The sequence below is a fragment of the Aythya ferina genome (genome assembly GCF_964211825.1).
Source record: "Aythya ferina genome assembly, contig: HAP1_SCAFFOLD_105, whole genome shotgun sequence".
Taxonomy (NCBI): domain Eukaryota; kingdom Metazoa; phylum Chordata; class Aves; order Anseriformes; family Anatidae; genus Aythya; species Aythya ferina.
Window position 1 is genome coordinate 445,001 of NW_028181414.1, and position 22,255 is coordinate 467,255.

General features: G+C 48.6%; 1 pseudogene across 1 annotated transcript; it reads left to right on the forward strand.

Annotated features, from left to right (window-relative positions):
• The first annotated feature begins 20,297 nt into the window (after positions 1 to 20,297).
• LOC311428644 (olfactory receptor 14J1-like) lies at positions 20,298 to 21,233 on the forward strand (annotated as a pseudogene). The gene has a single exon. The product of its transcript is annotated as an olfactory receptor 14J1-like (transcript).
• The last annotated feature ends 1,022 nt before the right edge of the window (positions 21,234 to 22,255 follow it).

Here is a 22,255-nt window from a genome sequence, read left to right on the forward strand (position 1 = left end):
CCGCCGTTCCCTCCGCCCGACCGGCGGCTATTTCCTCCGCGCGGGTAGACCTGGCAACCTCAGGGGGACCCGCCGGCCGGGAACCGACGGCGCCGGCCCGCCTTCCTTCGCTTTTCCCACGGGCCCTTCCGGCACTTTTCCAGCCTTTTCGGGCTTTTTCGCACCTTTCCGGGAATTTCCGACGCTTTCCGCGCCATCGGACCCGCTCGGGAACCGCTCGACCGACCCGCGGACGTGCGCCTTCGCAAACGCGCGCGCGCGCGCGCTCCCGTCGCTGCCGGGCAGACCCCGACGCCGTTCTCGCGGACGGACCTGCAGCGACCCCTACAGGTCGCCGCCGGCTAAGCAAACATGGCGACCGCGCCCGGGTAGACCTGGCGGCTGCTGTCCGCAGCGCTTAGACGAGGCGCCCGCGGCGCCCCGAGGCGGGGAACACCTGCCGGCCGGGAACCAACCCCGCCGTCCTTTCCCTAGCAGGGCTCTGCCTTGCCTTGCTCGGCTTTCATCCGCATTGCTCTGCTCTCCTGTGCCGTGCTGGGCTCCTCTCGGAGACCGTCCCGCGGGTTTTGATGCCGAGTCGATCGCTATAATTACGAACGCATAAACCGTCAGACACAGAACTTGGCCTCCCCGCAGCCCAGCGACCGCTCCCTCGGAACTGGCACGAGGGGGCAGCAGGCCTGCACACCCAGCACGGTCTTTTTTGGGAGTAACAACATGATTCCCACAACTACGCTGGAAGAAAGGCAACAATAAAGAAATAAACAGCTAAAGCAAGACATGGTTCTTGCCCAACGTCACGGTGGACCAGGAGATGTGAAGGAGGCTGGGGAGGGGGCGATCAGGGTACAGCCACTGTCCAAGTCTGGCTGCCACCTGCACACAACATGAGGGCCCTCCGGTCTCCCCCCAACAGGCACTTGGAACCCAAAGGAGGGCTGGCCGCCAGCTCGCTACGTTTGCTTTGCTTCTCTCTGTTTTGCTTTGCTCTGCTTTGCTTTGCTCTTGCTGGCACGGTTTTGCTTTTCCATACCTCCTTTCCTCTGCTGTTCTTGCCCCTGCTTTGCCTCAGAGTGTTTTGCTCTTTCTCTCCTGAAAATACTTTGCATTTCCTTGTGCTACTTTCCTTTGCTTTGCTTTTCCTTGCTCTGCTTTGCCTTCCCTGGCCTTGCTTTGTTTTGCTTTATCAGGCCATGCTTTCCTTGGTTTAGCTTTGCTTTATAGACCTGGCACTGCTTTGCTTTTCCTACCCGTGCTGTGCTTTGCCTTGCCTCAAAGTGCTTTGCTTTCCTTTGTTTGCTTTGTCCTCCCTGGTTATGCTTTGCTTTTCCTGGTGCTACTTTCCTTTGCTCAGCTTTGCCTTCCCTGGCCGTGCTTTGTTTTGCTTTACGGGGCCACGCTTGCCTTTTTTTACCTTTGCCTTGCTCTCTTTTGCCTCACCTGCTCCTGCTCTCACTTCCATTTTCAGGCCATGCTTACCTTTGTTTTGCTTTACTTTGTATTCCTGGCATTGCTTTGCTTTTCCTTTTGCTACTTTCTTTTGTTCTGCTTTGCCTTGCCTGGCCATGTTTTCCTTTGCCTAGCTTTGTATTCCTGGCATTGCTTTGCTTTTCCTTCTCTGCTCTGCTTAGCTTCTCTTAACCCTGCTCTGATTTGCCTTACCTTGAACTTTTTCGCTTTGTTGTGGTTTTATTTATTTTTTGATTGTTTGTTTGTTTTTATTTTTTTTCTCATTAATATTTCTTTTCTTTCTCTTTACCAGCACTGCTTTGCATTTCCTGGTACTACTTTCCTTTGCTCTGCTTTGCCTTCCTGTGCTTTGCCTTCCCTGGCCTTGCTTTGTTTTGCTTTATCAGGCCATGCTTTCCTTGGTTTACCTTTGCTTTACAGACCTGGCACTGCATTGCTTTTCCAAACCATGCTGTGCTTTGCCTTGCCTCAGACTGCTTTGCTGTCCTTTGCTTGCTTTGTCTTCCCTCGTTATGCTTTGCTTTACCTGGTGTTACTTTCCTTTGCTCAGCTTTGCCCTCCCTGGCCTTGCTTTTTTTTTTTTTTTGCTTTACGGGGCCATGCTTTCCTTTGTTTGCCTTTGCTTTCCTCTACTTTGTTCTGCTATGCTATGCCTTTCCTGGTCATTCTTTGCATTTTTTTATTATTATTATTTTTTTTTTTATTTATTTGATGTTCATTCCATGCTTTATGTTTTCCTTTTATATCTTTTTCTTGTGTTTTCTCTGGCCGTGCTTTGTTTTCCAGGCCTTGCTTGTCATTGCTTTTCCTTATGCCGCTAGGTCTTTTCCCTAGCAGGGCTTTGCTTTGTCTCGCTCAGCTTTCATCCGCATTGCTCTGCTCTCCTGTGCCGTGCTAGGCTTCCTTTGGAGACCGTCTCGCTGATTTTGCTGCTGAGTCGAATGGTAAATTTATGAACGCATAAACCGTCAGACACAGAACTTGGCCTCCCCGCAGCCCAGCCACTGTCCCCTTGGAACTGGAGGCCGGGTGCAGCAGGCCTGGCCGCCCGACATGGTCCATTCTTTGTCCCCAGCCATGCGGCGAGCCGCCAGGGGACCCTTAACTGCTACTCGTGTGGTGATAGTGTTCAGTGAGAATTTCAACGAGAATAAGTAACTACATGATTCCCACAACTACGCTGGAAGAAATCCACAACAAACAACAACAAAATGTATATAGATATATAAAACCAGCTAAAGCAAGACATGGTTCTTGCCGGCTGTCACAGTGGACTAGGAGCTGTGAAGAAGGCTGAGGAGGGGGCGATCAGGGTCCGGCCACTGTCCAAGTCTGGCTGCCACCTGCACACAACATGGAGCCCTCCGGTCTCCCCCCAACAGACACTTGGAACCCAAAGGAGGGCTGGCCACCAGCTCGCTACATTTTCTTTGCTTCTCTTTGTTTTGCCTTGCTCCGCTTTGCTTTGCTCTTGCTGGCACAGTTTTGCTTTCCCATACCTCCTTTCCTCTGCTGTTCTTGCCCCGGCTTTGCTTTGCTTTGCCTCAGATTCTTTTGCTGTTTCTTTCCTGGCAATGCTTTGCTTTTCTTTGTGCTACGTTCCCTTGCTCTGCTTTGACTTGCTCAGCCTTCCCTTCCCTGGCCATGCTTTCCTTGGTTTACCTTTGGTTTACAGACCTGGCACTGCTTTGCTTTTCCTACCCGTGCTGTGCTTTGCCTTGCCTCGCCTCAAACTGCTTTGCTTTCCTTTGTTTGCTTTATCTTTCCTAGTTATGCTTTGCTTTTCCTGGTGCTACTTTCCTTTGCTCAGCTTTGCCTTCCCTGGCTGTGCTTTGTTTTGCTTTACGGGGCCACGCTTGCCTTTTTTTACCTTTGCCTTGCTCTCTTTTGCCTCACTTGCTCCTGCTCTCACTTCCAGTTTCCGGCCATGCTTACCTTTGTTTTGCTTTACTTTGTATTCCTGGCACTGCTTTGCTTTTCCTTTTGCTACTTTCTTTTGTTCTGCTTTGCCTTGCCTGGCCATGCTTTGCTTTGCTTTGCTTTGTATTCCTGGCATTGCTTTGCTTTTCCTTCTCTGCTCTGCTTAGCTTCTCTTAACCCTGCTCTGATTTGCCTTACCTTGAACTTTTTCGCTTTGTTGTGGTTTTATTTATTTTTTGATTGTTTGTTTGTTTTTATTTTTTTTTCATTAATATTTTTTTTTCTTTCTCTTTCCCAGCACTGCTTTGCATTTCCTGGTACTACTTTCCTTTGCTCTGCTTTGCCTTCCTGTGCTTTGCCTTCCCTGGCCTTGCTTTGTTTTGCTTTATCAGGCCATGCTTTCCTTGGTTTAGCTTTGCTTTATAGACCTGGCACTGCTTTGCTTTTCCTACCCGTGCTGTGCTTTGCCTTGCCTCGCCTCAAACTGCTTTGCTTTCCTTTGTTTGCTTTATCTTTCCTAGTTATGCTTTGCTTTTCCTGGTGCTACTTTCCTTTGCTCAGCTTTGCCTTCCCTGGCCATGCTTTGTTTTGCTTTATGGGGCCATGCTTGCCTTTGTTTAGCTTCGCTCTGCTCTGCTTTGCCTTGCTATGTTTTGCCTTTTCTGGACATGCTTTGCATCTATTTTTTTTTTTGTTCTCATTATTTTTCCTTTTTTTTTTTTTTTAATTTAAATGTTCATTACATTCTTTTGTTTTTCTTTTGGACCTATCTGATGTGTTTTTACAGGCCATGCTTTCCTTTTGCAGGCCCTGGTTGTCACTGCTTTTCCTTATGCCGCTAGGTCTTTTTCTTAGCAGGGTTTTACTCTGTCTTGCTCAGCTTTTATCCGCATTGCTCTGCTCTCCTGTGCTGTGCTAGGTTTCTTTTAGAGACTGTCCCACTGGTTTTACTGGGCTAGCCGCAAGCTCCTTACGTTTGCTTTGCTTCTCTCTGTTTTGCCGTACTCCGCTTTGCTTTGCTCTTGCTGGCACAGTTTTGCTTTCCCATACCTCCTTTCCTCTGCTGTTCTTGCCCCAGCTTTGCCTCAGACTGCTTTGCTTTTGCTTTCCTGGCAATGCTTTGCTTTTCCTTGTGCTACGTTCCCTTGCTCTGCTTTGACTTGCTCAGCTTTCCCTTCCCTGGCCATGCTTTCCTTGGTTTACCTTTGGTTTACAGACCTGGCACTGCATTGCTTTTCCAAACCATGCTGTGCTTTGCCTTGCCTCAGACTGCTTTGCTGTCCTTTGCTTGCTTTGTCTTCCCTCGTTATGCTTTGCTTTACCTGGTGTTACTTTCCTTTGCTCAGCTTTGCCCTCCCTGGCCTTGCTTTTTTTTTTTTTTGCTTTACGGGGCCATGCTTTCCTTTGTTTACCTTTGCTTTCCTCTACTTTGTTCTGCTATGCTATGCCTTTCCTGGTCATTCTTTGCATTTTTTTATTATTATTATTATTTTTTTATTTATTTGATGTTCATTCCATGCTTTATGTTTTCCTTTTATATCTTTTTCTTGTGTTTTCTCTGGCCGTGCTTTGTTTTCCAGGCCTTGCTTGTCATTGCTTTTCCTTATGCCGCTAGGTCTTTTCCCTAGCAGGGCTTTGCTTTGTCTCGCTCAGCTTTCATCCGCATTGCTCTGCTCTCCTGTGCCGTGCTAGGCTTCCTTTGGAGACCGTCTCGCTGATTTTGCTGCTGAGTCGAATGGTAAATTTATGAACGCATAAACCGTCAGACACAGAACTTGGCCTCCCCGCAGCCCAGCCACTGTCCCCTTGGAACTGGAGGCCGGGTGCAGCAGGCCTGGCCGCCCGACATGGTCCATTCTTTGTCCCCAGCCATGCGGCGAGCCGCCAGGGGACCCTTAACTGCTACTCGTGTGGTGATAGTGTTCAGTGAGAATTTCAACGAGAATAAGTAACTACATGATTCCCACAACTACGGTGAAAGAAATCCACAACAAACAACAACAAAATGTATATAGATATATAAAACCAGCTAAAGCAAGACATGGTTCTTGCCGGCTGTCACAGTGGACTAGGAGCTGTGAAGAAGGCTGAGGAGGGGGCGATCAGGGTCCAGCCACTGTCCAAGTCTGGCTGCCACCTGTACACAAAATGGAGGCCCTCCGGTCTCCCCCCCACAGACACTTGGAACCCAAAGGAGGGCTGGCCGCCAGCTCGCTACGTTTTCTTTGCTTCTCTTTGTTTTGCCTTGCTCCGCTTTGCTTTGCTCTTGCTGGCACAGTTTTGCTTTCCCATACCTCCTTTCCTCTGCTGTTCTTGCCCCGGCTTTGCCTCACGTTGTTTTGCTTTTGCTTTCCTTAAAATGCTTTGCTTTTCCTTGTGCTACGTTCCTTTGCTCTGCGTTGACTTTCTCAGCCTTCCCTTCCCTGGCCATGCTTTCCTTGGTTTAGCTTTGCTTTATAGACCTGGCACTGCTTTGCTTTTCCTATCCGTGCTGTGCTTTGCCTTGCCTCGCCTCAAACTGCCTTGCTTTCCTTTGTTTGCTTTGTCTTCCCTGGTTATGCTTTGCTTTTCCTGGTGCTACTTTCCTTTGTTCAGCTTTGCCTTCCTTGGCCGTGCTTTGTTTTGCTTTACGGGGCCACGCTTGCCTTTTTTTACCTTTGCCTTGCTCTCTTTTGCCTCACCTGCTCCTGCTCTCACTTCCATTTTCAGGCCATGCTTACCTTTGTTTTGCTTTACTTTGTATTCCTGGCATTGCTTTGCTTTTCCTTTTGCTACTTTCTTTTGTTCTGCTTTGCCTTGCCTGGCCATGTTTTCCTTTGCCTAGCTTTGTATTCCTGGCATTGCTTTGCTTTTCCTTCTCTGCTCTGCTTAGCTTCTCTTAACCCTGCTCTGATTTGCCTTACCTTGAACTTTTTCGCTTTGTTGTGGTTTTATTTATTTTTTGATTGTTTGTTTGTTTTTATTTTTTTTCTCATTAATATTTCTTTTCTTTCTCTTTACCAGCACTGCTTTGCATTTCCTGGTACTACTTTCCTTTGCTCTGCTTTGCCTTCCTGTGCTTTGCCTTCCCTGGCCTTGCTTTGTTTTGCTTTATCAGGCCATGCTTTCCTTGGTTTACCTTTGCTTTACAGACCTGGCACTGCATTGCTTTTCCAAACCATGCTGTGCTTTGCCTTGCCTCAGACTGCTTTGCTGTCCTTTGCTTGCTTTGTCTTCCCTCGTTATGCTTTGCTTTACCTGGTGTTACTTTCCTTTGCTCAGCTTTGCCCTCCCTGGCCTTGCTTTTTTTTTTTTTTTGCTTTACGGGGCCATGCTTTCCTTTGTTTGCCTTTGCTTTCCTCTACTTTGTTCTGCTATGCTATGCCTTTCCTGGTCATTCTTTGCATTTTTTTATTATTATTATTTTTTTTTTTATTTATTTGATGTTCATTCCATGCTTTATGTTTTCCTTTTATATCTTTTTCTTGTGTTTTCTCTGGCCGTGCTTTGTTTTCCAGGCCTTGCTTGTCATTGCTTTTCCTTATGCCGCTAGGTCTTTTCCCTAGCAGGGCTTTGCTTTGTCTCGCTCAGCTTTCATCCGCATTGCTCTGCTCTCCTGTGCCGTGCTAGGCTTCCTTTGGAGACCGTCTCGCTGATTTTGCTGCTGAGTCGAATGGTAAATTTATGAACGCATAAACCGTCAGACACAGAACTTGGCCTCCCCGCAGCCCAGCCACTGTCCCCTTGGAACTGGAGGCCGGGTGCAGCAGGCCTGGCCGCCCGACATGGTCCATTCTTTGTCCCCAGCCATGCGGCGAGCCGCCAGGGGACCCCTAACTGCTACTCGTGTGGTGATAGTGTTCAGTGAGAATTTCAACGAGAATAAGTAACTACATGATTCCCACAACTACGCTGGAAGAAATCCACAACAAACAACAACAAAATGTATATAGATATATAAAACCAGCTAAAGCAAGACATGGTTCTTGCCGGCTGTCACAGTGGACTAGGAGCTGTGAAGAAGGCTGAGGAGGGGGCGATCAGGGTCCGGCCACTGTCCAAGTCTGGCTGCCACCTGCACACAACATGGAGCCCTCCGGTCTCCCCCCAACAGACACTTGGAACCCAAAGGAGGGCTGGCCACCAGCTCGCTACATTTTCTTTGCTTCTCTTTGTTTTGCCTTGCTCCGCTTTGCTTTGCTCTTGCTGGCACAGTTTTGCTTTCCCATACCTCCTTTCCTCTGCTGTTCTTGCCCCGGCTTTGCTTTGCTTTGCCTCAGATTCTTTTGCTGTTTCTTTCCTGGCAATGCTTTGCTTTTCTTTGTGCTACGTTCCCTTGCTCTGCTTTGACTTGCTCAGCCTTCCCTTCCCTGGCCATGCTTTCCTTGGTTTACCTTTGGTTTACAGACCTGGCACTGCTTTGCTTTTCCTACCCGTGCTGTGCTTTGCCTTGCCTCGCCTCAAACTGCTTTGCTTTCCTTTGTTTGCTTTATCTTTCCTAGTTATGCTTTGCTTTTCCTGGTGCTACTTTCCTTTGCTCAGCTTTGCCTTCCCTGGCTGTGCTTTGTTTTGCTTTACGGGGCCACGCTTGCCTTTTTTTACCTTTGCCTTGCTCTCTTTTGCCTCACTTGCTCCTGCTCTCACTTCCAGTTTCCGGCCATGCTTACCTTTGTTTTGCTTTACTTTGTATTCCTGGCACTGCTTTGCTTTTCCTTTTGCTACTTTCTTTTGTTCTGCTTTGCCTTGCCTGGCCATGCTTTGCTTTGCTTTGCTTTGTATTCCTGGCATTGCTTTGCTTTTCCTTCTCTGCTCTGCTTAGCTTCTCTTAACCCTGCTCTGATTTGCCTTACCTTGAACTTTTTCGCTTTGTTGTGGTTTTATTTATTTTTTGATTGTTTGTTTGTTTTTATTTTTTTCTCATTAATATTTTTTTTTCTTTCTCATAACCAGCACTGCTTTGCATTTCCTGGTACTACTTTCCTTTGCTCTGCTTTGCCTTCCTGTGCTTTGCCTTCCCTGGCCTTGCTTTGTTTTGCTTTATCAGGCCATGCTTTCCTTGGTTTAGCTTTGCTTTATAGACCTGGCACTGCTTTGCTTTTCCTATCCGTGCTGTGCTTTGCCTTGCCTCGCCTCAAACTGCTTTGCTTTCCTTTGTTTGCTTTATCTTTCCTAGTTATGCTTTGCTTTTCCTGGTGCTACTTTCCTTTGCTCAGCTTTGCCTTCCCTGGCCATGCTTTGTTTTGCTTTATGGGGCCATGCTTGCCTTTGTTTAGCTTCGCTCTGCTCTGCTTTGCCTTGCTATGTTTTGCCTTTTCTGGACATGCTTTGCATCTATTTTTTTTTTTTGTTCTCATTATTTTTCCTTTTTTTTTTTTTTTTAATTTAAATGTTCATTACATTCTTTTGTTTTCCTTTTGGACCTATCTGATGTGTTTTTACAGGCCATGCTTTCCTTTTGCAGGCCCTGGTTGTCACTGCTTTTCCTTATGCCGCTAGGTCTTTTTCTTAGCAGGGTTTTACTCTGTCTTGCTCAGCTTTTATCCGCATTGCTCTGCTCTCCTGTGCTGTGCTAGGTTTCTTTTAGAGACTGTCCCACTGGTTTTACTGGGCTAGCCGCAAGCTCCTTACGTTTGCTTTGCTTCTCTCTGTTTTGCCGTACTCCGCTTTGCTTTGCTCTTGCTGGCACAGTTTTGCTTTCCCATACCTCCTTTCCTCTGCTGTTCTTGCCCCAGCTTTGCCTCAGACTGCTTTGCTTTTGCTTTCCTGGCAATGCTTTGCTTTTCCTTGTGCTACGTTCCCTTGCTCTGCTTTGACTTGCTCAGCTTTCCCTTCCCTGGCCATGCTTTCCTTGGTTTACCTTTGGTTTACAGACCTGGCACTGCATTGCTTTTCCAAACCATGCTGTGCTTTGCCTTGCCTCAGACTGCTTTGCTGTCCTTTGCTTGCTTTGTCTTCCCTCGTTATGCTTTGCTTTACCTGGTGTTACTTTCCTTTGCTCAGCTTTGCCCTCCCTGGCCTTGCTTTTTTTTTTTTTTGCTTTACGGGGCCATGCTTTCCTTTGTTTACCTTTGCTTTCCTCTACTTTGTTCTGCTATGCTATGCCTTTCCTGGTCATTCTTTGCATTTTTTTATTATTATTATTATTTTTTTATTTATTTGATGTTCATTCCATGCTTTATGTTTTCCTTTTATATCTTTTTCTTGTGTTTTCTCTGGCCGTGCTTTGTTTTCCAGGCCTTGCTTGTCATTGCTTTTCCTTATGCCGCTAGGTCTTTTCCCTAGCAGGGCTTTGCTTTGTCTCGCTCAGCTTTCATCCGCATTGCTCTGCTCTCCTGTGCCGTGCTAGGCTTCCTTTGGAGACCGTCTCGCTGATTTTGCTGCTGAGTCGAATGGTAAATTTATGAACGCATAAACCGTCAGACACAGAACTTGGCCTCCCCGCAGCCCAGCCACTGTCCCCTTGGAACTGGAGGCCGGGTGCAGCAGGCCTGGCCGCCCGACATGGTCCATTCTTTGTCCCCAGCCATGCGGCGAGCCGCCAGGGGACCCCTAACTGCTACTCGTGTGGTGATAGTGTTCAGTGAGAATTTCAACGAGAATAAGTAACTACATGATTCCCACAACTACGCTGGAAGAAATCCACAACAAACAACAACAAAATGTATATAGATATATAAAACCAGCTAAAGCAAGACATGGTTCTTGCCGGCTGTCACAGTGGACTAGGAGCTGTGAAGAAGGCTGAGGAGGGGGCGATCAGGGTCCGGCCACTGTCCAAGTCTGGCTGCCACCTGTACACAAAATGGAGGCCCTCCGGTCTCCCCCCCACAGACACTTGGAACCCAAAGGAGGGCTGGCCGCCAGCTCGCTACGTTTTCTTTGCTTCTCTTTGTTTTGCCTTGCTCCGCTTTGCTTTGCTCTTGCTGGCACAGTTTTGCTTTTCCATACCTCCTTTCCTCTGCTGTTCTTGCCCCGGCTTTGCCTCACGTTGTTTTGCTTTTGCTTTCCTTAAAATGCTTTGCTTTTCCTTGTGCTACGTTCCTTTGCTCTGCGTTGACTTTCTCAGCCTTCCCTTCCCTGGCCATGCTTTCCTTGGTTTAGCTTTGCTTTATAGACCTGGCACTGCTTTGCTTTTCCTATCCGTGCTGTGCTTTGCCTTGCCTCGCCTCAAACTGCCTTGCTTTCCTTTGTTTGCTTTGTCTTCCCTGGTTATGCTTTGCTTTTCCTGGTGCTACTTTCCTTTGTTCAGCTTTGCCTTCCTTGGCCGTGCTTTGTTTTGCTTTACGGGGCCATGCTTGCCTTTTTTTACCTTTGCTTTGCTCTCTTTTGCCTTCACCTGCTCCTGCTCTCACTTCCATTTTCAGGCCATGCTTACCTTTGTTTTGCTTTACTTTGTATTCCTGGCACTGCTTTGCTTTTCCTTTTGCTACTTTCTTTTGTTCTGCTTTGCCTTGCCTGGCCATGCTTTGCTTTGCTTTGCTTTGTATTCCTGGCATTGCTTTGCTTTTCCTTCTCTGCTCTGCTTAGCTTCTCTTAACCCTGCTCTGATTTGCCTTACCTTGAACTTTTTCGCTTTGTTGTGGTTTTATTTATTTTTTGATTGTTTGTTTGTTTTTATTTTTTTCTCATTAATATTTTTTTTTCTTTCTCATAACCAGCACTGCTTTGCATTTCCTGGTACTACTTTCCTTTGCTCTGCTTTGCCTTCCTGTGCTTTGCCTTCCCTGGCCTTGCTTTGTTTTGCTTTATCAGGCCATGCTTTCCTTGGTTTAGCTTTGCTTTATAGACCTGGCACTGCTTTGCTTTTCCTACCCGTGCTGTGCTTTGCCTTGCCTCGCCTCAAACTGCTTTGCTTTCCTTTGTTTGCTTTATCTTTCCTAGTTATGCTTTGCTTTTCCTGGTGCTACTTTCCTTTGCTCAGCTTTGCCTTCCCTGGCCATGCTTTGTTTTGCTTTATGGGGCCATGCTTGCCTTTGTTTAGCTTCGCTCTGCTCTGCTTTGCCTTGCTATGTTTTGCCTTTTCTGGACATGCTTTGCATCTATTTTTTTTTTTTGTTCTCATTATTTTTCCTTTTTTTTTTTTTTTAATTTAAATGTTCATTACATTCTTTTGTTTTTCTTTTGGACCTATCTGATGTGTTTTTACAGGCCATGCTTTCCTTTTGCAGGCCCTGGTTGTCACTGCTTTTCCTTATGCCGCTAGGTCTTTTTCTTAGCAGGGTTTTACTCTGTCTTGCTCAGCTTTTATCCGCATTGCTCTGCTCTCCTGTGCTGTGCTAGGTTTCTTTTAGAGACTGTCCCACTGGTTTTACTGGGCTAGCCGCAAGCTCCTTACGTTTGCTTTGCTTCTCTCTGTTTTGCCGTACTCCGCTTTGCTTTGCTCTTGCTGGCACAGTTTTGCTTTCCCATACCTCCTTTCCTCTGCTGTTCTTGCCCCAGCTTTGCCTCAGACTGCTTTGCTTTTGCTTTCCTGGCAATGCTTTGCTTTTCCTTGTGCTACGTTCCCTTGCTCTGCTTTGACTTGCTCAGCTTTCCCTTCCCTGGCCATGCTTTCCTTGGTTTACCTTTGGTTTACAGACCTGGCACTGCATTGCTTTTCCAAACCATGCTGTGCTTTGCCTTGCCTCAAAGTGCTTTGCTGTCCTTTGCTTGCTTTGTCTTCCCTGGTTATGCTTTGCTTTACCTGGTGTTACTTTCCTTTGCTCAGCTTTGCCCTCCCTGGCCTTGCTTTTTTTTTTTGCTTTACGGGGCCATGCTTTCCTTTGTTTGCCTTTGCTTTCCTCTATTTTGTTCTGCTATGCTATGCCTTTCCTGGTCATTCTTTGCATTTTTTTTTTTTTTATTATTATTATTTTTTATTTATTTGATGTTCAATCCATGCTTTATGTTTTCCTTTTATATCTTTTTCTTGTGTTTTCTCTGGCCGTGCTTTGTTTTCCAGGCCTTGCTTGTCATTGCTTTTCCTTAGGCCGCTAGGTCTTTTCCCTAGCAGGGCTTTGCTTTGTCTCGCTCAGCTTTCATCCGCATTGCTCTGCTCTCCTGTGCCGTGCTAGGCTTCCTTTGGAGACCGTCTCGCTGATTTTGCTGCTGAGTCGAATGGTAAATTTATGAACGCATAAACCGTCAGACACAGAACTTGGCCCCCCCGCAGCCCAGCCACTGTCCCCTTGGAACTGGAGGCCGGGTGCAGCAGGCCTGGCCGCCCGACATGGTCCATTCTTTGTCCCCAGCCATGCGGCGAGCCGCCAGGGGACCCTTAACTGCTACTCGTGTGGTGATAGTGTTCAGTGAGAATTTCAACGAGAATAAGTAACTACATGATTCCCACAACTACGGTGGAAGAAATCCACAACAAACAACAACAAAATGTATATAGATATATAAAACCAGCTAAAGCAAGACATGGTTCTTGCCGGCTGTCACAGTGGACTAGGAGCTGTGAAGAAGGCTGAGGAGAGGGCGATCAGGGTCCGGCCACTGTCCAAGTCTGGCTGCCACCTGCACACAACATGGAGCCCTCCGGTCTCCCCCCAACAGACACTTGGAACCCAAAGGAGGGCTGGCCACCAGCTCGCTACATTTTCTTTGCTTCTCTTTGTTTAGCCTTGCTCCGCTTTGCTTTGCTCTTGCTGGCACAGTTTTGCTTTCCCATACCTCCTTTCCTCTGCTGTTCTTGCCCCGGCTTTGCTTTGCTTTGCCTCAGATTCTTTTGCTGTTTCTTTCCTGGCAATGCTTTGCTTTTCTTTGTGCTACGTTCCCTTACTCTGCTTTGCCTTGCTATGTTTTGCCTTTTCTGGACTTTTTTTGCTTTTTTTTTTTTTTTTTTTTTTTTTTTAAGTGTTCATTGCATTCTTTTCTTTTCCTTTTGGACCTTTTTAATGTGTTTTTAGAGGCCACGCTTTGCTTTTCCAGGCACTGGATGTCATTGCTTTTCCCTATGCCGCTAGGTCTTTTCCCTAGCAGGGCTTTGCTTTGTCTTGCTCAGCTTTCATCCGCATTGCTCTGCTCTCCTGTGCTGTGCTAGGCTTCCTTCGGAGACCGTCTCACTGATTTTGCTGCTGAGTCGATTGGTAAATTTCTGAACGCATAAACCGTCAGACACAGAACTTGGCCTCCCCGCAGCCCAGCCACTGTCCCCTCGGAACCGGATTGTGGGGGCAGCAGGCCTGGCCGCCCCATATGGTCCATACTTTGTCCCTAGCCATGCGGAGAGCTGCCAGGTGGGCCACACTGCTAGTTGTGTGTGTGAGGTTCTCAAAGACAGTAAGTAACTACATGATTCCCACAACTACGGTGGAAGAAATCCACAACAACAACAAGAACAAAATGTATATAGATATATAAAACCAGCTAAAGCAAGACATGGTTCTTGCCGGCTGTCGCAGTGGACTAGGAGCTGTGAAGAAGGCTGAGGAGGGGGCGATCAGGGTACAGCCACTGTCCAAGTCTGGCTGCCACCTGCACACAACATGGAGCCCTCCGGTCTCCCCCCCACAGACACCTGGAACCCAAAGGAGGGCTGGCCGCCAGCTCGCTACGTTTGCTTTGCTTCTCTTTGTTTTGCCTTGCTCCGCTTTGCTTTGCTCTTGCTGGCACGGTTTTGCTTTCCCATACCTCCTTTCCTCTGCTGTTCTTGGCCCAGCTTTGCCTCAGAGTGTTTTGCTCTTTCTCTCCTGGAAATACTTTGCATTTCCTTGTGCTACTTTCCTTTGCTTTGCTTTTCCTTGCTCTCCTTTGCCTTCCCTGGCCGTGCTTTCCTTTGCTTTATCAGGCCATGCTTTCCTTGGTTTAGCTTTGCTTTATAGACCTGGCACTGCTTTGCTTTTCCTACCCCTGCTGTGCTTTGCCTTGCCTCAAACTGCTTTGCTTTCCTTTGTTTGCTTTGTCTTCCCTGGTTATGCTTTGCTTTTCCTGGTGCTACTTTCCTTTGCTCAGCTTTGCCTTCCTTGGCCGTGCTTTGTTTTGCTTTACGGGGCCATGCTTGCCTTTTTTTTACCTTTGCCTTGCTCTCTTTTGCCTCACCTGCTCCTGCTCTCACTTCCAGTTTCCGGCCATGCTTACCTTTGTTTTGCTTTACTTTGTATTCCTGGCACTGCTTTGCTTTTCCTTTTGCTACTTTCTTTTGTTCTGCTTTGCCTTGCCTGGCCATGCTTTCCTTTGCCTTGCTTTGTATTCCTGGCATTGCTTTGCTTTTCCTTCTCTGCTCTGCTTAGCTTCACTTCACCCTGCTCCGATTTGCCTTAACTACATGATTCCCACAACTATGGTGGAAGAAATCCACAACAGACAACAACAAAATGTAAATATATATATAAAACCTGCTAAAGCAAGACATGGTTCTTGCCGGGTGTCACAGTGGACTAGGAGCTGTGAAGAAGGCTGAGGGGTGGGCGATCAGGGTCCAGCCACTGTCCAAGTCTGGCTGCCACCTGTACACAACATGAGAGCCCTCCGGTCTCCCCCCCACAGACACTTGGAACTCAAAGGAGGGCTGGCCGCCAGCTCGCTACGTTTGCTTTGCTTCTCTTTGTTTTGCCTTGCTCCGCTTTGCTTTGCTCTTGCTGGCACGGTTTTGCTTTTCCCTACCTCCTTTCCTCTGCTGTTCTTGCCCCAGCTTTGCCTCACATTGCTTTGCTTTTGCTTTCCTGAAAATGCTTTGCTTTTCCTTGTGCTACCTTTCTTTGTTCTGCTTTGCCTTCCCTGGCCATGCTTTCCTTTGCTCTGCTTTGATTTGCTTTGCCTTTCATCTTTTATTCTTTTTTTTTATTATTTTTTTTTTTTTCATGTTTCTTGCATGATTTGTTTTCATTTTGGACCTGTCTGATGTGTTTTTACAGGCCGTGCTTTCCTTTTCCAGGCCCTGGTTGTCACTGCTTTTCCCTATGCCTAGCAGGGCTTTTCCTTGTCTCGCTCAGCTTTCATCCACATTGCCCTCCTCTCCTGTGCTGTGCTTGGCTTCCTTTGGAGACTGTCTCACTGATTTTGCTGCGGAGTCGAATGGTAAATTTCTGAACGCATAAACCGTCAGACACAGAACTTGGCCTCCCCGCAGCCCAGCCACTGTCCCCTCGGAACCGGATTGTGGGGGCAGCAGGCCTGGCCGCCCCATATGGTCCATACTTTGTCCCTAGCCATGCGGAGAGCTGCCAGGTGGGCCACACTGCTAGTTGTGTGTGTGAGGTTCTCAAAGACAGTAAGTAACTACATGATTCCCACAACTACGGTGGAAGAAATCCACAACAACAACAAGAACAAAATGTATATAGATATATAAAACCAGCTAAAGCAAGACATGGTTCTTGCCGGCTGTCGCAGTGGACTAGGAGCTGTGAAGAAGGCTGAGGAGGGGGCGATCAGGGTACAGCCACTGTCCAAGTCTGGCTGCCACCTGCACACAACATGGAGCCCTCCGGTCTCCCCCCCACAGACACCTGGAACCCAAAGGAGGGCTGGCCGCCAGCTCGCTACGTTTGCTTTGCTTCTCTTTGTTTTGCCTTGCTCCGCTTTGCTTTGCTCTTGCTGGCACGGTTTTGCTTTTCCATACCTCCTTTCCTCTGCTGTTCTTGCCCTGGCTTTGCTTTGCTTTGCCTCAGATTCTTTTGCTGTTTCTTTCCTGGCAATGCTTTGCTTTTCCTTGTGCTACGTTCCCTTGCTCTGCTTTGACTTGCTCTGCTTTCCCTTCCCTGGCCATGCTTTCCTTGGTTTACCTTTGGTTTACAGACCTGGCACTGCTTTGCTTTTCCTACCCGTGCTGTGCTTTGCCTTGCCTCGCCTCAAACTGCTTTGCTTTCCTTTGTTTGCTTTATCTTTCCTAGTTATGCTTTGCTTTTCCTGGTGCTACTTTCCTTTGCTCAGCTTTGCCTTCCTTGGCCGTGCTTTGTTTTGCTTTATGGGGCCATGCTTGCCTTTTTTTACCTTTGCCTTGCTCTCTTTTGCCTCACCTGCTCCTGCTCTCACTTCCATTTTCAGGCCATGCTTACCTTTGTTTTGCTTTACTTTGTATTCCTGGCACTGCTTTGCTTTTCCTTTTGCTACTTTCTTTTGTTCTGCTTTGCCTTGCCTGGCCATGCTTTGCTTTGCTTTGCTTTGTATTCCTGGCACTGCTTTGCTTTGTCTTTTGCTACTTTCTTTTGTTCTGCTTTGCCTTGCCTGGCCATGCTTTGCTTTGCTTTGCTTTGTATTCCTGGCACTGCTTTGCTTTTCCATACCTCCTTTCCTCTGCTGTTCTTGCCCCTGCTTTGCTTTGCTTTGCCTCAGATTTCTTTGCCTTTTCTTTCCTGGAAATGATTTGCTTTTTCTTTTTCTACATTCCCTTGCTCTGCTTTGACTTGCTCAGCTTTGCCTTCCCTGGCCTTGCTTTCTTTTGCTTTATCAGGCCATGCTTTCCTTTGATTAGCTTTGGTTTATAGACCTGGCACAGGTCTATAAACTGGCCTTGCTCTCACCTGCAGGTACATTTATATCCATTCACCGCAAATCTTTGGACCCAGCCACACAGCCAGTTTTTAACCCAATGAAACGTAATTCTTTCCAGGCCTTCAGCAGCCAGATCCTCTGGAAGAATGCTGTGGGAAATGGTTTCAAAAGCCTTATTGAAGTTTAGGTAGACCACATCCACAGCCTTTCCCTTGTCCACTGAGCACATCACCTTCTCATAGATTTAGATCTGATTTGTCAAGCAGGTCCTGCTTTGATAAACTCAACTGGGCTTATCAAAGGGCCTGATCAGCTGGTTGTCCTGTTGTGTGATGGTACTCAAGATAATCTGCTCCATGAGTTTCCCTGGCTCAGAGGTCAGACTGACAGGCCTGTAGTTCTCGGATCATCCTTCTGTCTCTTCTTGTAGATATCCATCATATTTGCTAGTTGACAGTTGACAGGGACCTCCCCTGATAGCCAGGACTGCTGAAAAATGATGGAAAATGGCTTGGTGAGTACTTCAGCCAGCTCCCTCAGTACCAATGGGTGGATCCCATCTAGCCCCCTATACGTCTGCATATCTGGGTGGAGTAGCAGTTCTCTAACCATTTCCTCATGGATTATGAGAGCTTCATTCTGTTCGAGGTCCTTATCTACCAGCTCAGGGGCAGAGTATCAGGGTAACAACTGGTCTTGCTGCAAAACACTGACGTAAAGAATGCACTGAGTACCTCAGCCTTTTCATCATCTCTTTTAATTCAAATGAACAAACAAACAAAAACCATTTTTATTGTCTTTAACAGTAATAGACATATTGAGCTCCAGCTGGGTTTTGGCCATTCTAATTTTTTTTCTTTGCCCAGCCTAACAACATTTAGGACTCCAGAGAAAATGATAGGGCTTCAGAGAAAATGACAGCATACATGAGAAGCACAGAAAAAATGGAACTGGGCAACCTTCCATCCTCTACCCTTCTGTGAGCCTGTTCTGCAGCTCCATTCAACTAGTTACTCCTCTACTGTTCACACTCTCCTACAACTGCTGATACTGTTATCTTGTGAGAGCACAATTAGAATGAGACATCTCCCTGCAGATATTAACAGCTGACAGAATGTGGCATCTGTCCAGAGGAACCTTGAGAACTGCAGGATTTTCCCTATACAAACTTCTTGACATTGAGAAGGAGAAGAGCCCAGTCCTGCACTGGAGGAAGAGGAACCCCACACATCAGGGCAGACTGGGACTGTGCTGAGTGAGCAGTGCCCAGGGCACCACGAGGGATGCCATACGAGCAGTAGTGCCTGCTCACCAGGAACCAGGCCAGCTTCCTACAGAGCTGCCTTATGAGGAGCATAGCCACCAAGAAGATCTGGATTGTCAGACTCAGCTCACATCCAGTGTGACACCACATGGACAAGTGTCTACAGCTAGCTGGTAAAGAGGTACATGGGAGTCCCTACAATATCCTGATCTGGAGAGGAGCTAGGGCTATGGAAAGGCTGAAAGTCCCAACAGGACCCAGGTCTTTGTGTCTATGGCTATGGCTGTTGTCTCTGCCAGTGAGACCTACGAGGAGAGAGCACCAGGGCCTCATTGTCTCCTTGCCCCTACCCATGAACCAGGAAGGGGTTGTACCATTCTCCTGAACTTGGCAATGCACATCCCCATCTCCTACTGCCCCAGGAAGAGCCCTGAGCAAGGTGTAAAGGGAAAGGTTCTCTCTCCCAGAGGCAGGGTGTCAAGGTTTGGCCCTTGTGCTTGGTGAAACGCATCCACTTCGTCTACACCTCAGTGTCACCTTCACATTGCCTTTGTCTCCTTGTCCTCACTGCCTCCAATGTTCTACTCTAACGAGCTCCGAGGGGGAGCTGTGTCAGTGCTGGCCATCAGGGGGACACTGCAGGAAATATACATCTGACATGGACTTCTGAAGAGATGTCTTCAATTGTCTCTTAGTACTTGAGGTCTGTGGGCTCATCATCAAAGCCCCCAGAGGAGTAATTACAATGCCTTGGGTTGCTGAGCTGGGCCGGGCTCCTGGGACAGAGAGAGCTCCTGGCAAGAGGCCCTGGTGCAGAGAGACAGCTCTGCCCAAGAGCAGCTCCTCTGCAAAGTGCAGTAGGGCTGGGGGCTCTGACCACAGCTGGCATGGGGAGAGGAGAGAAGGAGAGAGGGCTTGGAGGCAGTTGGGAGAGGGAGGATGCTGAGCACTGACCGCAGGAGAAATCTGCACAGCCCTTGACGAGGTAAGTGTCTGGCTGCAAGGCCATGCAGCTGCAGGTCCTGGAAGGGTCTCCTCCTGGGTCTTGTTTCTGGGAAGGCAGTGGACAATGCAGTAGGCTTTGAGAGTCCTGCTGGATTGCACTGAGAGGTGAGGACGTCTGGCAGAAGCCCCTTGGAGTGCCCTAAGCCAGGTGCCCCCAGTCAGACCAGAACACCCTGCCGTGGCCACCTATGCCAGGCTCTCTGTCAGCTACCCCGTAGCTCCTGCAGCCATGGAGGTGCCCCTTGGCAGGGTCCTGTTGGTGGCAGGGTGCTGCAGGGCAGCGCTGAGCACAGCCGCATGGGATGGGGTCTGTGAGCATGGGCAGGGGGAAAGAAGAGGTGGTTGCAGATCAGAAGCTCCCGGCAGGAACAGCTGCAGGCAGCAGAGAGAGGGGCAGGCGGCCAGAAGGAGCTGTTGCTAGAAACGCTGTGGAAGGGGGGATTCGGGCACCTCGTGGCCATGCCCTGCAGTGCAGATGCCTTCTCCTTGAGCAGTCCCTCCCTGGCTTCCTCTCCCCTTGCATCCCATGGGCTGTGGGGCAGGCCTGGCCAGCAGAGCAGGCAGAGCTCAAACGAGGAGAAGCTCTCAAGCTTCTTCTGGCTTGCTGTGGCTCTCCTCAATTAGCAGCCATCTAATTTTTTTTTTATTTTTTTTTTTTTCCTCAGGGAAACACCAGAGTGGGATGGTCCTGTAGCTCAGAGGAATGACAAAAGTGACAGAGCTGCACTGGTCAGTCTTCACCAAGGCACGGTCCCTTTGCCTCCTGGCACCCACAGGATTTCTCTGGGAGTGCACAGGTAATGTAAGGGAGTTCAAGCATCCAACACCTGTCATAAGCATTAGAAGTGTTATTGAAAGCTAAATTAAAAAAAAAAGGGGGGGGGGCAAAAAAAAAAAATAAAATACCTGCAGCTCTGCTCTGCATTGGGTTGTTGACAACAACACTGAAAAGCTCATGGATGTGCCAAGTGGACGGCACTTGAGTTTCTCCCATCTTCCTGCTTCCATCCTGCAGCACAGCAGGAAGGACTCCTCTGGAGCCCACAGCAGCCCCTGCTCCCAGTGCCACTATCAGCCAGCACCAGCTGGAGCTCAAGCAAGAAAGCTGCAGAAAGGTTCTCCTGCAAACAAATGCTCGGGCTGGGGGTGCTCTAAGGCTTGTAATAAGTCTCCCTCAGAGAAGTGTGTACTAACTTGTTCTGCCTTATCCTCTTCAACAGACAGCTGTGTTTAATGTCAGCAAATGCCCAACGTCAGCACCGTGAGTGAGTTCCTCCTGCTGGCATTCGCAGACAAGCGGGAGCTGCAGCTCCTGCACTTCGCGCTCTTCTTGGATATCTACATGGCTGCCCTCCTGGGCAACGGCCTCATCCTCACCGCTGTAGCCTGCGACCACCGCCTCCACACCCCCATGTACTTCTTCCTCCTCAACCTCGTCCGCCTCGACCTGGGCTGCATCTCCACCACTGTCCCCAAAGCAACAGCCAATGCCCTCTAGGACACCAGGGCCATCTCCTATCAAGGCTGTGTTGCACAAGTCCCTTTCATAGTCTTCTGTTTTGATGCAGAGTATTCCCTTCTCACTGTCATGGCCTACGACCGTTACGTTGCCATCTGCAAGCCCCTGCATTATGAGAGCCTCCTGGGCAGCAGAGCTTGTGCCCAGATGGCAGCAGCTGCCTGGGGCAGTGGCTCTCTCCAAGCTGTTCTGCACATGGCCAACACATTTTCCCTGCCCCTCTGCCACGGCAACGCTGTGGACCAGTTCTTCTGTGAAATCCCCCAGATCCTCAAGCTCTCCTGCTCAGATGCCTACCTCAGGGAAGTTGGGGCACTTGTCTTTACTCTTTCTTTAGTATTTCTTTGTTTTGTTTACATTGTGGTGTCCTATATGTTGATCTTTAGAGCGGTGATGAGGATGCCCTCTGAGCATGGCCAGCACAAAGCCTTTTCCATGTGCCTCCCTCACCTGGCTGTTGTCTCTATGACTGTCAGCACTGGTTTGTTTGCCTACCTGAAGCCTCCTTCCGTCTCTTCCCCATCCCTAGACCTGGCAGTGGCATTTTTGTACGTAGTGATGCCTCCAGCAGTGAATCCTGTAATCTACAGCATGAGGAACCAGGAACTGAAAAATGCTCTCAGGAAATTACTTTCATACATACTTCTTAAGCATCATTAATATGCTCACCAGCCTAAAAATACTGAGCGAATATCTCACAAAATATTTTCTGATTTTTTTTATTTTTTTAATTTTTATTTTTTAACGTGTGATAGTATTATTTTAATTTAAGGGAATTTCTTCTTATCCTCCTACATATTGATTTTTATTTTGACCTAGTCATCTACGGTACTTCAAGAACCAATCTTCCAGTGTAGATAAAGACAATAAAGAAGCCATTAGATATTCACAGCTCTCAGATCCCATCTCATTCTCCCAATGGAGAAGGGGCTCAAGGCCAAAAGCACTGCTGTCACATTTAGGAATAGCTCAGCTGGCCATTGGGGCTGCCCATCACTACTCAGTGGGGCAATCTGGAGCTTCACGGACTGGAATCTGGAGCCGCTCTGTGCCTGGGCCAGGCCTCTTGTGCTGGCCCTGTGGGACACAGATACTCTGTGCTAGGGATCTCCCAGGCAAGAGACCAGGGCTCCTGCAGCTTCATGGACCTCCATCGCCTGAGCCATGGCTGGCCCCAGCCTGGGGACTGCTGGGGAGGCCCAGAGCCGCTTTTGTCCCAGCAGCTGAGGTACCTTGCGAGGGGCTGGGGCTGTGGTGGCCATGCCCAGAGCCCTGCAGCAGCCTGCAGTGGGCACTGCCCTGGGGCCAGCCCAGCCTGGGCTGCTGGGCTGGGCTGGGCATTGCCCAGCAAAGGGCAACAGCAGCGTCAGGGAGTGGTGGCAGCATGCAGGGGAGGGCTCCCAGCAGGGCTTGGTGCTGCAGAGCCAGGACTGCGTGAAGGGAGCCCAGAGCTGGAGGGGCAGGGGAGAGGAGGCTGCACTGGGCCCTTGCTGACCTGGTCAAAGCAGAAAGGGGGCCCAGGGCATTTGCCCCCTCACCGCAGCCTGCCAGGACCTGCAACGCACTAATGGAGTGTCCAGGGCCAGCCAGCCCCTGCATGGGGATCTGCTGCCCGCCTTGCCCTGGCCCTCTCCAGCGCCCTCCTTGCTGCTCTCTGATACACGCCAGCACCTCCCAGTGCG